The sequence below is a fragment of the Petaurus breviceps genome, unplaced genomic scaffold (genome assembly GCF_028583685.1).
Source record: "Petaurus breviceps papuanus isolate PSGF00001 unplaced genomic scaffold, PetGlider_PUasm1.0 90792, whole genome shotgun sequence".
NCBI lineage: Eukaryota > Metazoa > Chordata > Mammalia > Diprotodontia > Petauridae > Petaurus > Petaurus breviceps.
In genome coordinates this window covers 1,689,763-1,707,702 of record NW_027187347.1, presented here as the reverse complement: position 1 = coordinate 1,707,702, position 17,940 = coordinate 1,689,763, and the positions used below count along the sequence as shown (strand labels likewise).

At 39.6% G+C, this 17,940-nt stretch overlaps 1 long non-coding RNA gene across 1 annotated transcript in view; it reads right to left on the bottom strand.

Moving 5' to 3' along the window:
* Nucleotides 1-6,576: 6,576 nt before the first annotated feature.
* Nucleotides 6,577-17,940, bottom strand: part of LOC138147368 (uncharacterized) — a 38,260-nt gene continuing 26,896 nt past the window's right edge. Inside the window, exons 3-4 of the long non-coding RNA XR_011164784.1 lie at nt 14,709-14,887; nt 6,577-7,820 (exon numbers count right to left, since the gene is read on the bottom strand). This is a non-coding gene — a long non-coding RNA (uncharacterized lncRNA). The remainder of the gene's footprint in view (nt 7,821-14,708; nt 14,888-17,940) is intronic.

Genomic DNA, 17,940 nt, shown 5'->3' with positions numbered 1-17,940 from the left:
GGGGATTTTCACATTGAAGATATAGAAGAATAAAAGAACAAACATTTCTCCCCAGTACCTTTGGGCATGGTCTTCCCTCTCCCATCTTTGTCTCTGGAAAGAATGAGTTCAGATTTAGCTCAATTCCTGCATAGCATTAGTCCCACCAAGTTCCTGTCCAAATGCCGAATTGAAGGTATGATGTTCAGGAAGTAGGGGCAGAGGTCTGGAATGGAATAATATATGACCCAGGATAGCCTGTCAAAGCCCAGGTAGCTGGTGGAGTACCATTCTCAAAGAGGAATGGTCTGGTTTTATCCTAGAAGTTATAGAGAAGAATGCCTGCTTTGTCTAAGACTTTGGACTAGATTATCTTCAAGGCCCCTTCCATCTCCTAGGTACTATGATGGTGTTAATACCACCTGCTGTGCTTCTCTGTTATCTTTTCTCAGAAAATGAACTGTATTAGGGTAGAGACTCACTCTGTTTTAAATTATTACCGGTAACATACTTATACTAGAGAGCATATTGATGTATGAGAAGGAAAATTGTCCCAACTCTACCACTAACTCCTTGTGTAACCTTGAACATCTCTGAGCCAGTTTACTTAACTGTGAAATGAAAGTATTGGATCAGGCTGGAATTCCTCAACTTTTTTGAGTCATAGACCTCTTTGGCAGTCTAGTGAAGCTTGTGGATAGAGTAATTTGTTCTTAAATGCATAAAATAAAATGGGAAATGACAAAGGAAATCACTGATAATAAGATAAAGATGTGAGTTTTTCCCTTTCCAAATTCACACACCCTCTGAAATATATCCATGAACCCCCAACTAAGAACCTGTGGATTTGACAAATTCTATCTCTTGCTTCTAACACTAAATTTCTAAGATTCCACACTCTCTAACCAACTATGGCTATAATTCTTTTTTAGCAGTATCTGTCCCCACTGGCTGGTTGAGGTAGAACCCTAGGATAACTTGGGAAAGGATGAAGTTGTTACTATTCCTTTCCATGTCCAAGGTAGGGGTTGCTATCAAGGACAAGGGATAAATATTATTTGATGCTGTATCTCCCCAGGATAAGGAAGACACATAAGCATTGTTGCTGCTGCTAAGAAATATTTCTTTCATCTTGCTTTTTAATCAATTATTTGTTAACTGATTTTACCTTTAATACTCTAATTTATGTTTGAAAGGAAACCTGTAATGGAGGATAAAGACCCAGACTTGGAGTCAGATAGACCTTGGTTCAAGTCCCACTGCCAACACATACTGGCTGGACAAGTTATTTTACCTCTCCCCAGTCCCCAGACAATTAATTCTCTAAGAGTTGCAAATTATAGATCAGAGATTTTTCACCTTTCTTTGTGTCATGGACCCCTTTGGCTGTGGGGTGAAGTCCATGGACCCATTCTCAGAATAATGTTTTCGAACTCATAAAATTTTTTAAAAAGACTACTTAGGAAGTAAATTATTTTGAAATTAAGAGTTACCAAAATATTAAAAACTAAGAAGTTTGTGGAACCTAGGATAAGAATCCTTGTTACAGACACACTGCTAATATATTATAGAGGATGAGATCACCACACCAGGAGTTCTCCACACCAATGAAATCATGGATCTTGACCTTCCTAACTCTCCTCCCCCAAAGTTTCAAGCCTTCTTATAATTTTGGAAGCCAAGGGTACAGTTTCTGGCAGCGGCAGCAGCAACAGGCAGTGAGCATGAAGATGGTAAGCAGGGCTTTCTTCCAAGAGAAAAGTAAAGCCAACTCTAATGTCTTTTCACACACACACACACACACACACACACACACACACACACACATATCTTGGTTACTGGAGAGCCACAGCAACATGACTCATCATCATGTGACTTCACTGGAAATGATGGTCATGAAAACCAAAATACTGTACATGAGAATTCACTCAGTAGCCTTGATACACTGTAAGATTATGACAGAGTTTATTTTGGTTTCGATTAAGCTGTCTGTCATTCCTTAGCAATGGCAAACCCACAGTGCCGGAGGGCATTCTCAGCATTTTTTTTTTCCATTCTAGAATAAAATGTTCTTTCACTATAAAACACTGTTCAAATGAATCACAGGCTAAGAAGTACACGTGGGCAGCACATAATATAAGATGAGCATTACCTTTCCCAAATCATCCAGAATCATTTTTTAAAACATTAGGCACTTTGTTTTTAAATGGCAATAACAACCTTTAAAAAATCCTTAACAGCAGCTGAACAAAGCATGTGTGACTTATTCCTGGCCTTTTGAATTACCCAATTTCTAGTGCTTGTGGAAGAGACTAGATTGATGATATTAAAGACTAATGGTTCTGATTAGGCCACCCATTATGTGTAACCCTGGTAGCGCCAGAGTATTCTTCACTCACACCATTCCCTTTCATCACCATCAAGAGATGACAGAATCATTCAGTCTCAATTTCTGAGACTTTCTTCAGCGACTAAGAGATAAGATGTCAAAATGTAGATCAATACAGCATAGAGGATATTAATTCCATGGAGTGTCTATCAGTCATCAATCAGCAAGCATTTATGAAGTTCCTACTGTATTTTTGCTAGAAGACCAGGAGTTAAGGACATCACAGTTCTGCTGTTAACTTTCTGTATGACTTTGGGTAAGTCACTTTCCCCTTGGACTTCTTCATTCATTAAGTGAGCATTTATTAACCTCCTATTATGTGCTAGGTATTGGAGATATAAAGATAAAACCAAAAATAGTCCTTGTCCTCAAGTATTTCATACTCTACTGAAAGCCTCATCTTTATCTGTAAAGGGAAGAAGGGGCCAGGCTAAATTCTCTGATTTAATTGAATTTAGTTCTATTTTGGCTATATGAGAATATGATTCTGTGAATACACTTGTTAGATCTGTTTCTAATCCTGAAGGACAGGAAACCCTAAGAGCACCTACAAGAGCTTTATATTCCATTCGGCTAAATCTTGATTTATTGGCAACATTCTATTATGTTGACTCATGATGAGATACCTTACTAGGTAGCTAGGTGGTACAGTGGATAGAATTCTGGGCCCGGAGTCAGGAAGACTCATGTTCAAATATTACCTCAGGTACTTACTAGCCATGTGACCTTGGGCAAGTCACTTAACTTCTGCTTGCCTTAGAACTATAAAATTGGGATAATAATAGCACCTTTCTTGAACGGTTGTCGGGAGAATCAAATGAGATGATATTTGTAAAGAAAGTGCTTAGCACAGTGCCTTGCACTAATGTATGGCATTTTCCCTTACTAGGACAAAGATAGAATGTCACCTTAGTCAAGAAAAGGTAAACAAGAACTATCTCATCTACTCTGCACAACTTTGCTCTGGTTCAATTTCATGGATCCTTTAAAGTAGAAATTCTACCATGCCCCAGATTAGCTGATTTCTTTGCGTATTGGGCAAACTTTGAGGAAGGAGGGATTCATGTATTTGTGGCAACCAAGGTCCAGGTTGGGTGATAAAGATGAAAAAGTCTTAGGGTAAATAAAGAGTTCTATGATAAGCCAAGAAATGAATTCATACTTTTTAAGAATCAGCGTCAACTTAATCTGTGCTTCTGATTTTTCCAGGAAGCCCAGCTTACTTTGGACATCACTTTGATTCCCCCCCCCATCATTTAAGATCCAAGGATTAAATATTAATCTAGGGTTTGGGGATACAATTGTATTGATTTGATTTATATGTGTTTTTGCAAACCAGTTTCTTAAAGATTTCATGGGTCTTTGGGATGACTTTGATTTGCCCTCGCAAGACTGAGGGCTTAATGGGGCTTGGATAGAAAAGGAATATGGGTAGCATTCAGACTGACCAGACTCTCACAGAATCTGAGATTTGGGATATTTGGTGATGGGGGTCAGGAAAAAAAGCTACTACACTGGCATACAAGAGTGGGGCACAATTTTACGAACTATACTCTGAAAGCTCTAGATTAGAAGAGGAACTTTGGCATATAGGAGGGAGCAGTAGAGATAACAACAACAATAATAAATAGCTGGCATTTATATAGTACCCATTAATGTTCCAGGTATTGTGCCAAGGGATTTATAAACAATATTTCATCTGATCCTCACAACAACCTTGGGATGGAGGTCCTATTAATATCCCATATGGGGAAACTGAGTCAGAAATAGGCTAAATGACTTTCCCAAGGTTATACAGCTAGTCAAGTGTCTGGGGTTGACTCAGGTCTTTCTGACTCTCTCCAGGACCGGCATTGTATCCATTCTATCACCTAGCTGCTGGATGGAAAGATGTGGTTGTACTTTGATCATTCAGCTTAATCTTTATAACCAGGAATAAGGAATAAAAAATAATAATTTGTATTATCAGTATTATTATTTATTATAATAATGTATATTATTTCATTTCCTACTCCTTTTTTTACTTTAAAAACAAATACTGTAAACTATTGTTTATGCAAAATGGCTAAGGGAAATGAAGTATTCTGGGTAACTGAATATTCTACTGAATTGAGCATTGCCATATCGACCGTGATATTTGAGAAGATTCAATATATTACAATTTAAAACTTTCTTGGATGATTCAGGAGGAATTTGAAGATCTTCAAGATATCAATAGCATGAATGGTTCTGAGGAAAGTACCTTATCAACGTCAAAGTGCTACATAGCAGTTGCTTAATCAATCCTTATTGAATTGGACAGTACTCCAAACGTAGAAGTCGAAACAGATTGGACTGAATTTGTACTCACCTTTCTGTCACATTCCAGAACTTGCTTTAAAGAAAAATCCTTGGTGGCATCAGCTTGTTTACTTGCCATCTGTTGCTTTATAATAAAAATATAGTAGAAGTTTTCAATTAAATATTGATAATAAAGCAGCTAGAATATCCAACTTGGAATCAAGATGGCCTGAGTTATAATGCTGACTCAGATATTTACCAGCTGTGTGATCCTGTGTAACAGCAAGCACCCCAACATATCCAGGATGGCTACTAGCACGGGTTCTTAGATCTGCTTTTCTAAAGGAAAGCAACTCAAAATGGGCAATCTTGCTTTAATAAATCACACATATCATTTACCTAGTTCAGGGGAAAAAGTCAGCACCCCGAACTTCAGAGTATACAGACAGGTTACAAGCAGAAGTGACAAGAAGACAAAGAAACATTTCAAGCAGACAGGCCTCCAACTGTCTGACCATTACATCCATACCTAGTCAGTTACCAGAGAGGGAAGCACCAACATCTGGGTTTTCAAAGCCAGGGGACTCAACGGCTGCCCAGAGTCTTGTCTGGTCAAATCACACAACATTTCTCAAAGTGAGCCCCAAAGCAAATCCTCACATCAGGGTTTATATAGCCTTCTCCTGGCTCAGAGAATGTAACAACCCTCTTGACCCACTGTCCAATCAAAAAGCATTCTCGAAAACCAAGACTCCTGCCACAGGCTCCAGGTGCACTTAAGCCTATCAAAGGGCCTAGGGGCAGGGAAGATCTTAAATTTCCATTCCCATAACATCCTGGAAACAAGACAGACCTCTGCCTGCTTTAGTTTCTTCATCTGTAAAATGGGGATAAACAGAATGGGTGCAGTTCACAGGGTTATTGTGAAGGTTAAATGAGATAATATGTGGATGGTGCTTCAGCAATTTTAAAACTCTTTATGAATATTAGTTATGACTATCATTATCATATAGCTCTATCCAGAAAGGTAGGGGCGAGCTGAATGTGTTTTCATCTCTCCCAGTTTCAATAAGGGTGATAATTAAATGCTTAGCCACCTGTTTCAAATATCACCAGCAAATATCTCAGAGCTTTGTCTTATTTTAATCATTCACTTAAAAAATTAAATGGAAGAGTATATGTTTTCATAAGATGTTCTAGTAAGGAAGTTCTCTGCCTACTTTAGCAAAGTGTAAATTGACTGGAAGAGGAAATGATTCCATTGATATTGCTGTATACAAATATTAGCATAAGCCCATCCCTCCCTTTATAGATGAGTCTCAATTTCCTTATTTGCAAGCAATTGGATTAAATGATCTGAAAAGCCCTTTTCAATTCTACCATTTTATAATTATAAAATTCTATGAATGTTAGATATAGAATAGCTTAAGGGAAGATCACTAGAATTTGGAGAAAAGAAACCTAACCCCCAGACTTTACATTTCTGTTTCACTGGTCACTGTGACTAAGTCACTAGCCAGTTGTGTGACATTTGACTTGAATCCTAATTCCTAGTTCATTTTTGGAGCTCCTAAAGCAGTCAGTTGCCTTCTTGCCATCCACCTAATCTTTTTTTTTTTTTTTTAAGCAATTGGGTTTAAGTAACTTGCTCAAGGTTACAGGGCCAGGTGTTTCTGGGTGGGTGCTAAGTGTCTGAGCCCGGATTTGATTCCAGGTCATCCTGACTCTGGGGCCGATGCTCTTACTTGCTATGCTACCTGGCCACCCTCCATCCACCTAATCTTACTCTCTGGATCAGGTATGGCCTTTTGATAGTCCAAGCTTTAGAGAACAAATCATTTTATTAAGCTGACTTGTTCTTTGAAGTTTGGATTCAGTCAAAGGGCTGCACTTGAGGACCTAGAGGGCCACATGTGGCCTCGAGGCTGCAGGTTTCCCACTCCTAATCTAGTTAGATCTAGCCATGCTTTTCTGTACATTTCAGCCATTTGTTTTCCCATGCCAATCTCCCCCCTCACCCTTTTCCAATTTTATCCAGTAAATATTGCCATTGTTATTGAAAAGGATGTGACAGTCTTCTCCCCTATGACTTTTATTCACCATCCCTGCATCTATGCAAAAGTTCCCCCCTCAAGTCATCTTTCTTTCTTTTATATTGGTGTCTCCTCATATTACAAAGTAAGCTTCTCAATCACAGGAACTGGTTCAGTTTTATAACTCTAGCATGTAATGCAGTACTTTGAACATAGCTTTTTCTTATTAATGCTCTTTCATTTGCTGAAAATTTTCCAAATCTAGTCCAACACAGGTGACATCACACTGCTTTCTATCCATCTTCATGATGTACCACCATGACACATCATTCCACTTTCAGTCTCCATCTAGTTACTCAATCTCTTGACCAGTATTCCTGGATTCCTGGTTAGTAAGAATTTTCCATATCTAGTCCTATCCAGATTCCCCCCATTTTTTTTTCCCACTTTCAGTTTCCAGCTCTAGCTCTGGGTACAAAAATAAAACCAACACTCTCCTGAACAGAAAGAGTATACCAGACAATTGCCCTGTGGTTCCACTCACAATCCCTGTGACTTCCCAAACCAAAATGACCCTCCCTGGCCACCACTCCTCTAAATACGGTCTTTCCATATTAGAATGTAAGCTCCAATGTCACATGGTATGCATACAGTTCACTCTATCCAGATACATGACCACATGTAGATCTTGGTGGCCATTATCTGCTGGTCCCAAGGTCATTATTCTACCTTTCTCAAGGGGCTCAGTACCCGGCTTATTGTCTTCCTCTCTGCTCCAACTCCTGTCCTTGTATTAAGGGATGTAGAAACATGGTGATGTCCCCTCAAACACTATAACCTCTCAATTCCTTACTGCTTAACTTCCATGACTCCTTCACCTCGACTAATAATAACCATAGTAAACATTAATAGTTAGCATTTATACACATTTAAATAAGGTGCTTTACAAATATTATCCAATTTTACCTTCACCACAACTCTAGAAAGTAAGTATTATTTTCATTCTCATTTCATAGACAAGCAAAATGGAAACAAAGAGAGGCTAAGTGACTTGCTGAGTGCCATACAATTAGTGTCCGAAGTCACATTTGAACTCAGGTCTTCCTGACTTCAGGTTCAATGTCTACTGTACCACTCAGCTACCTGTGGAATATAGAAAAAAAAAAAAACTCCATCATATATAGAAATGTATCTCTCCCTAGATCTCTCCATCACCCAAAAGTGCTCTACTTCAAAGATAAAAAATTTGGAAATCCCATTACCAGGTCATAACTTTCTATCATTCTACATTTCCCTATTTTTTTTTTCCGTTTCTAAACTTATTCTTTGTCCTCATTAGGACTTTCAATTCGTCTATCCCTCAGTACTCTCACAGACCATCACCCTTGCTTTAAATTCTTCACCATAAGGTCAAGATAAATAATTCAACTCTGCACGGCCCTCTACTCTCAAATTTCTTGTCTGCTAGCCTATCCATGCTTGCATCTTGCCAGATGAAAGCCTTAAATTACTCCTGTAATATCGAGGAAATGCCACTAGGTTACTTGTGGGGTAGGAGTTACTGTGTTTTCTTCCTGTCCCATTCCCACACGTGTGGTTTGCAATAGATTCAGTCTATCTCTAATGCAAAGGTTTTCAAATTTTTTTTGTATTATGGATTCCTTTAGCAATTTGGTAGAACCTGTGGACAACTTTTCAAAATAATGTTTTAAAATACTTGAAAGGAGTAATAAATTCTAGTTGGTGGTTAGTGAAAATAAAGATATCTAAATAGATATATTTCTTTCTCATTCAGGCTCATGGGCCCCCTGAAGAATAATAATGGATCCCTCGTTGATCTGTGGTCTCTAAGTGAAGAACTATTTCCTCCCCCCACCATTCAAGTGAAAGATGTTAGTTTTTCTGTTCTCACACTCTTCAGTTGATTAGGTGCCCCCACCACTGCCCAGAAGACAAATTTAGTCATAAAAAGCATATGCCTTAGCTTTAGAGTTTCCCACAAAAGAGAGTAAAAAAAATACTCAATATTCAAGATGAGTCACATATGGGGCAGGTAATTTATTCCTACATACAAAAGGAATGTGAAAAAGGACACTCAAAAGCATATATTTGACAGCAAACAACAACAAAAACTCCCCACAAACCCCAAACAACCTTAAAACAGAATTCAGTAACAACTTACAGCAGCTAAGATCTTCATCAGATCCTAGCTTCATCAGTAGTTTGCAGGACTTCTAATTGGACATTTTACATTTCACTTTGGAATGGCACAGTCCAAACAACTCCCTGTGCATCTCTGTTCTTAAAAGCACCAGACTTGGTCTCATCCTTTTGCTAGTGACCATTTTATTATATTCTCTGATGCAGAAGTTTTCCTTGCTTCTCTCACACCCCTAGGCTCCCACAACAAACTACTCCTTTCACTGAGCCCAATATAATGAATCTCTGGTAGCTGGTGGTATAGTTGAATACTGCACTGGGTATGAGATTATAATGGTAATGGGATTTGAAAATCTTCCATGCCTCTTGAACTTGCTGATGCAGCAGGAAAGAGTGGGGCAGGAAGGAGCCAAGTAGGAGTCAGGCTGGAGACAGTTTGGTGACTGGAAGCAGCAGTGGTGGTAGTGTGAACTCCTTTTTTTTTTGAGCTGGCCAGAATTTCTGCTAAGCACTCCTGCTGAGGACTTCCAGGGACAGGAACTGTGTGTGTGTGTGTGTGTGTGTGTGTGTGTGTGTGTTGGGGGGGGGGAGGTGCTGGGAGTGAGCTGAATGAAGGCTGAGCAGTTACTGTGAATGAAGAGAGGAGGATTTTGCCTGAGGTAGCCTGTTCTGTTTTGAAGGCCTGAGAATGTGGGTGTTCACTGCATTAACTGTGTGTGCCAACTCCATGGCTACTGTGATGGCTTTGATTTTCTGGTTTTGGGACTCAGTTTTCTGGTATCTGAATAAATGTTCTAGCTAAGGCCCTAATATAGAGAGCCTGTTACATTTTGTGATTAATTGCCATATCAGCATATTTATATTTACCTTAGATATTGTGAATACTACTTTGTTGATACATTAATGTAATGGGAATTTGAAGATCTTCCCTTCCCCTTGGCACCTTGATAGGCTTAAGTGACTCTGAGAACCTTCCCTGATTTGAAAATATATTCTGCCCCCTAATAGACTGAATGTGCTCAAATGGAGCCTGTGGTGGGAGGCTTGTTTTCCAGGAATGTCCACACCTTGTTACTTTGTGACTGGGCAGTGGGTCAAGAGGGTTGTGACATTCTCTGACCCAGGAGAAGGCTACATGTGAGGTATTGCTTTGGGGCTCACTTTGGGAAGAGTTGTGTGATTTGGCCAGATGAGACTCTGGGCAGTCGTTAAACCCCCTCCCTCCCTCCCCGGGCTTTGAAAACCCATCTGGGTTTTGGTGCTTCCCTCTCTGGTAACTATGACTAGGTATGGATGTAATGGTCAGACAGCTGGAAGCCTGTCTGCTGATCTGTTTCTCTGTCTACCTGTAACTTCTGTTTGTATTCTCTGAAGTTCAGGGCACTGACTTTTTCCCCAGAACTAGGTAAATGATATATGTTTAATTGATTAAAGCAAGATTGTTAACCCATTTTGAGTTGCTTTCCCTTAGAAAAGCAGATCTGAGAACCTGTGCTAGCAGCCATCCTGGGTATGGTAGGGTGCTTGCTACTACCTGAGTCAGAAGAACCTGAATTAAAACCTAGATTCAGATACTAACTATGTGACCTTGGACAAGTCACTTAACCTCTATTTGTCTCAGCTTCCTCAACTATAAAATGAGGATGATAACAGCAGCCACCTCATAGGGTTGTTGTCAGGATTAAATGAGAATAATAATTATAAAAAGATTATAAATATTATATTAGCCTAGTGCCCGGCACACAGTAGGTGCTCTATAAATGCTTATTCCCTTCCCTCTGAAACTCACAACATCACCTCAAGTGTGGAGACAGACCCCACAGGATATTCATTTGCTTATGATCAGGAAAGACGAGAAACAAAGGGAGGCCGCCCAAACCCAGATTCAGGCTTGCCTCAGTGTAGGACCTGCACTTCAGCTACATTCACAGCTTCAAGGAGATAATGGTGAGATAATGGGGGCAAGGGCTGCTATCCTACCTGACTCTTAGGGAGCAACTCAAAACAGTCTTTCGTGGTTCAGAGCTGGCAAGGAAGAGATATGTGAGATGCACAACCTTTCGAACATATTTTAGTCATAGTTCTTCTGACTCTGAAGCCAGAACTCTTTATCCTCTCACAGTACAAACATGGCTGGCACCAGGCCCTCCAAAGCCAGTCAAAGGGATTGACCAGAACTGGAATGGGGACTCCAAGTAAGGTTTGTCCCCCTTAAGGGATGTCCTTCCTTTCTCCCACCCCATCACATACCCAAAGTCTACAACTCCTATTCATTTGTGTTGGAGGAAGTGATGTGTGTGTATACACATACTTCTTCCCCTCCTGAGCCCTGTTTTTCAGCTACCTTTTGTCTGTCATTTTCCTCCCTTAGAATGTATGTTCCTGGAGGGCTAGGACTGTCTTTCTTTTTTGCTTATATTTGTATACACACACACACACACACTATACACACACACACACACACACACACACACACACACACACACATATATATGTTTCTTCTCCTTAAATAAAAGGTTTATTCACTCAAAGTGGGGTGGTGTATTGGCAACCATACTGGCATACCCAGGATGGCTGCTAGCACAGTTTCTTAGATCTGCTTTATTAGGAAAGATAGCTGTTCAAGCGGTTCACAAGCTTTTAAAATGACATTCATTAGTTCAGGGGAAAAATCAGCACCATAAACTTCAGAGAAAATACAAACAAAGAAAATAGAGAAAATACAAGCAGAGAAATAAAGACCAATAGACAGGGCTTCTAAGTGTCTGAGAAATTAGCACAGATTAACAGACAGATCCAAGTGTCTGACCAAGGCAATACATACATCGTTACCTGAAAAAGAAGCACCAACATCTGGGTTTTCCAAAGCTGGGGGCCGGGGTGGAGGGGACTCCTTAACAGCTACCCAGAGTCTCATCTGGTCAGATCACAGACACATTCTTCCAAAGAGTGAACCCCAAAGCAAAATGCTAACTTCAGAGTATATATATACCTTTTTATACCCAGAGGGCATCACAACCCTCTGACTCAGTACCTAATTAGAAATTAACAAAGGCATGAAAACCTTCCTACAAGCAAGCCTCCCCTAAGCAAGCTTCCCTTAATGCGTTACACCTGAGGCCTATTAATGGACAGGGAAGATCTCATATCCCATTAACATTTCAGGTGCCTATTCACTCAAGGTGGTCCATTTTTCTCTGGTGCCTGGACTAGGTACAAACACTTTTTGTATTGAATCAAGTAATCAGACTGAATATGAATCTTTACACCTCTTTAAATCAATTAATGTTATTTGTGAGAGACTTTGATCATGCCCTGAGTAACTTATACAAAAGGGAGAAGCTAACTCAGAATCAGGAAGTTTTTGAGCTTTTTGACTAAGCTTTTCAAGTTTTTGAAGTTGAGAGAGGTTGGAACAAGCCTGGAGCAAAGAGAGGACTGAGTTACAGCTGAGAAGGGAGATATCACAGAGAATTCTTGGCTCTGTAGCATTTTGGAAAGGAGGATCCTGGCTGATAGAAGTCCCATAAAAAGTTTGAAAAGATCAGATTTTTCTCCAACTTCCCCTCCCAATGCTTGTCTCTCCAGAGATACAATAATATAATCTTCCAGTCTTTGTTTCACTGCCCAAATGTTTCCAATAACTGTATTTTCCCTTGACTACAAAAAAAGCCTTGACACCTCACTCTCCTTGACATCAAATTAAATTGGTTGCTAAAATTTGCCATTTTTATCTCTACATTTTTTTTGCCCTCTTGGCCCTGCCTGTGACTGTCATGCCTCTACTTCTATCTTGGCCTGGAACATTTCACCACCCCTGTCACCTGCTCAAAGTGGAATATTCATCAGCAAGACTCTTCTCCTCTTCTCCATTGGTGAATTCCTCCTCTCGCCTCCATTTTGTGAAGGGGCCCAAGCCAGCCTGTCTTCATTTTCCTCCTGGCCCTGTTCCTGACTTCCTGGACTTCAAAATCAACATCATATCCAGTACCTTTTTTCCCCTTCTTCCCCTCCTGACTCCTGTTTCTCAGCTTCCTTTTTTGTCTGTTGTCTTTCTCCTTTAGAATGTATGTGCCTGGAGGGCCAGGACTGTCTTTCTTTTTGCTTGTATTTGTATCCTCAGTACTCAATGCAGTGTCTGGCACGCTGTGAGTGATTAATAAAGGCTTGCTTCCTTCTTTGTGTCTATCCCCTTCTCACTAATTGCATGGTCACTATCTAAATTCTAGGCCCAATTACCTCTCACATTGCAATAGTCTTCTAATGGGTTTCCTCCTTTGGACCTCTGACTACTTTGATTGAACCTCTACATAGCTATCAAAGGGATTTTCCTAAAGCCGGGGTCTGAAGATGCTACTCCTCTGCTCAGTGAAATCCAGTGACTCTTTACGGCCCCTGGCATCAAACATAAGATCCTCTGTTTGGCTTTTAAAGTTCTTTACAACCTGACCTCAACCTCCTTATGTCTCACACCCTACAATTTGATCAAATTAGCCTTCCTGCTGCTCCTCACACTGGACCCTCCATCTCCCCTCTCCCTACCTTTGCAGTGGCTGTGCTTACTGCCTGGAGTGCCCTTCCTCATCTCCTCTGACTCTTAGAATCTTTTCTTTCCTTTACAACTCAATTCAAGTGTCATTTTCTACATGAAATCTTTCCTGATTTCCTCAGCTACGAGTACCTACTCCCCACAAAAATTTAACTTTAATTTTTATGTACTTAAGTACATATCGTCTTAATATAATGCAGGTTCTGAATAGCATATACACTAAATATAGTATATGTGTGTGTATATATACATATATGTATGTATCTCTCTCTCTCTATGCACATGCATACATAACATATTCACGAAATAGCATTGTCACTAAAGGAAAGCTTATCAATTGATAGTGTCTCTAACCCATGGCTCCTTGAACTGAGGCCAGCTCTCTATTCAGTATGCCATGTTGTCTCCATAATAATGACGATGATGATATTTTTACTATATTGTTTAAGAATCACTGGGGAGCTTAGATTACATTTTGCATCTTTGTCTTTGTGACCTTAGACAAGTGACAAATCATCATGTTGCTTCTATTTTACTCTTTTATAATGCAGGACATTATTGTCAGCTGGTTTGTCTTATTCTTGAAACTTATACACACATAAGAAAATTGAGTCCCCATTGGATGGCTACTACCTTATGTTAGGGGCAACCTTGTTGGTGCCTACTGTTACTGCTGCAATTCATAGAGAGTTAGCTAGGTAGCTAGGTAGAATAAGAAGCCTGGAATTGTGAAGGTCTGAGTTAAAATCCAGCCTCAGACATTTGCTAGTTGAGTGACCCTGGGTGAGTCAATTAACCTGGATGCTTCAGTTTCCTCATCCATAAATGGGAATGGTAATAGCACCTAACTTCTAGAGCTGTTTTGAGATTCAAATGGATAACCATTTACTATAGTTCCTGGGGCATAGCAAGGCTATATAAATATTAACTATTGTTGTTGTTTTTATGAGCAACCCGCCAATGCTGGACCAATCAGCCAGCAGATCATTTAATTCTTAAGTATTGACTCAGATGGTATAGCAAGAACAAGAGTTATAAAACATTTCCCCCATAAACATGGGGTGTACTTCCCCACAAATACACACAGCATCCATGGGAAGAGTAAGGTCAAACCTGGAATATAATGGTGATAGGGTGCAAGTAAGTGGCAGAGGTAACTGAGCTCCTGGGACTGGGGTGCTTGGAAACCTTTCCGCTCTTCATAGAATCTTCATGAAGTTCCCCTTAGCAGGGAATACTCTCCTAGTCTCAGACTCTGAAATTCATCAATGGCTTAGCTATCTAAAAAGGGGGATGTCTGGCCCAAGCACCTGAAGACTTGCCTTGGCAGAATGGGGGGATGAGAACAATTTGTTCAACAGTCACGAAGGAGGCTGAAGCAGATGCTGTGGAGAGGTTAGATTTTGGTTATACATGGAAGATGCCAAGGTTATCCACTGCATCCCGGGCCATCACCAGTTGTCTTGACTTTTGTCTTGCCACCAGACTTCCATGACTCTGGAAGAGAGAGAATGATGCCTTTGTGCAACTCTGCCTCACTTAAATCCAATTCACCCACAAATTAAGACAGGCCCCATGATGTTATCAGTTGTCTTCCAAAATGAAGAATAAACAACAGCTATCTAAAACCCCTCCAGGTGTTGAGAATTTACTCCCCTTCTTGAATAAGAGAAGTATTCACAATTCACAAAGGGAACAGGATAGATCCAACTTTAGAGTTAGTTTTACACCTCATAAATACATTGTGAATATATTCTGGGCCTTCTCTGACTATATCAGCTGGGTTGGGATCACATAATCAGAAATTATGTCTGTCTGCCCTAACACATGCTTTTAGCTCCTGCAATATAGGCATATAAAGAGAAAAGAATAGTTTTAGTTCTCAGATACATAGATGGGAGATTTGGTGGTTACCTTCACCAAATCAGTAATAATTGTGCCTTACAAGGGGTAGCTAGGTGGCACAGTGAATAGAGCACCGGCCCTGGAGTCAGGAGGACCTGAGTTCAAATTTGGCCTCAGTCATTTGACACATTATAAGCTGTGTGACTTTGGGCAAGTCAATTAACCCCAACTGCCCTCCAAAAAAAAAAAAAAAGCAAAAAAATATTGTGCCTTACTGACTTTGATGGAAGGGATCTGAGTTCATCTAGTTTAGGGGTTCCTGACTTGGGTTTCACAGATCTCCAGTGGGTCTGTGAATGGTTTTGGGGATGCTGTCTCTGAACCTGTATGTGAAAACACCCACATCTGTATTTTTTCCTAATCTTTAACTGAAATGTAGCATTTCCTTCAACTTTGATTTAAAAAAGCAAAACAAAACTGCACAATATTCTGAGAAGGGATCTATATGATTTGTCAGACTGTCAGACAAGTCCACAATGAAAAAAAAAACAGTTAAGAACCTCTGATCTAATGAAGCATCTTTTCTTTATAGATGGGGGAACTTAAGATGAGGTAGGTCAAGTGACTTGCCCAAGGCAGGATTTGAACCCAGGTGTTCTCATTCTAGAACCAGTGTTAATCAGTGTATGAGCTAAACATAACAGGGAAAAACAAACCTCTTCTCAAAATCCAATGTGCTGAGCACAATACCAATAGCTAACCAGGGCAGCCAAACTTGTAAACACTGTATTTTCTCTAATAATAATTAAATAAAATCCTGACATGAAAAGCACAAAAATCATGCTTCTTACTGCAACTCAATGAAAGACCCACAGGTAAGCTTTTGGATTAATCGAAAGGACCTCCCACTTTGTTTGATAACATGGCTTTCTGTTTCCCGGGAAGCTCCGCTGTAGTTTCTGTTCCGTGGCAAAGATGAACAATAGTACAAAAGTCATCGTACGCCCTCTTGTGGCTCTTCAGAAAAATAATCCCTTTTCTTGGAAGCAAATTGAAGAAATGAAGTTGAAATAAACCTGTACATACAGTAAGTGATTCAAGTATCTTCTCATTTTCTCTTTCCCTCTCCCTGGGAACAGCCTTGGTCTCTCCTTTACCTCCTACCCTTCCTCAATGAAATGAAATTAATTTCAACTGTGTAGAGGTGGACTGGAGAGAATGTGGGGACCTGAATCTCATCCCCTGACTATAGCTACTGAGAATGTGATGTGAGGAAGAGGAGAGATCTTTGTCTATTTGACCTAGATAAAGGATTTATTCTCTATAGAATGAAGACCTTAATACTTCAGGTATCTGTGATTTAGGTGATTTTGTCTGTGTGGGTTGACACCCTGTCAGAAGAGTAGATGGCTTATTGATTCCTCTTTTAAAATGACAATGGTCACAAGACTGTGTGTTCCCTGTGGGTAGGACATAATTTAAGGGATATAGATGGTTTGGTACAAGTGTTAGGACAACACTCCTACTAATCCCGGTTATTGATTACTTTGTTGGTTAGCATATATGTATATATTCCTTGGTATATGTGATTCTTCTGTTGGTATTTCTTCAATAAAAGCTTCATCTTTCAAAAGAGACAAATTGATGCTAAACTTTGGTTTAAGGAATTTATTTATTACTTTAAAAAAAAGATGCCAGGGGAAGGAAGGAACACACTGTACTATGCCCTTATATGGGATGAAAACATACTTATTAAAGTCCAGAGTAGCTCCCTGTGTAATTGTTATACTTTGTTTTATGCCAGTTGACTATGTTCTTTCTTCTTTCTTTTCCTCCCATCAAATTCTGATTTATATGGTGGTAGATACTCTCTTACATTCCTTCTGTCTCTAATGTTTTATAAGTTGGTGTGCTTGGATTCTGAGAGGAGGGTTGACTCCTTTAAGTGAAATTTCTATCTTGGAGAAATTTCTATTTTCCCAGACACTGTTAATAATTGTAATCGAGGCAAAGCAGGAAAAAGCTAAGATTTTTTTTTCCACATTGGTCCTAAGCCTTTTAGGCTCAGGGTTTTATTGAATGATCATGGGTAATATAATACATTTTTTTGTGCATAAGTCTATTAAGGACAGGAGGTAATAAAGTCAATTGGTTAGAGCAGTGAGTGGTGAATATAAGCACCTCTGTGCTAATCCTCACTCCCTTTACACTAGTTGAGTAATTTATCTACTTAAGGTCTCTGCTTCTCATGAGTTTTTCCCATCAATTTTCCCATCTGTAAAAGATATAAGGATTATAATAATGTATACCTTGAGGCTTATAACAATATGTAGAATCCTCAGATTAGCTAGCGCTGTATGTATAAATGTTTGGATAGTCTAATGCTATCAACAAGAGAGCAATACTAAGACATTCACAAGAACTAAGAGGCCTTTAAAAATAATGTGTACTCTGATTGACTCTCCAAAGGGAAGTTTGAGACCCAGAAAGAAGGGATGGTGAGTGTAGAAACTCCAGATGGGAGCTTCTAGGATGATGATGATGATGATGATGATGATGATGATGATGATGATGATGATGATGAAGAAGAAGGAAGAGGAGGAGGAGGAGGAGGAGGAGGAGGAGAAGAAGAAGAAGAAGAAGAAGAAGAAGAAGAAGAAGAAGAAGAAGAAGAAGAAGAAGAAGAAGAAGAAGAAGAAGAAGAA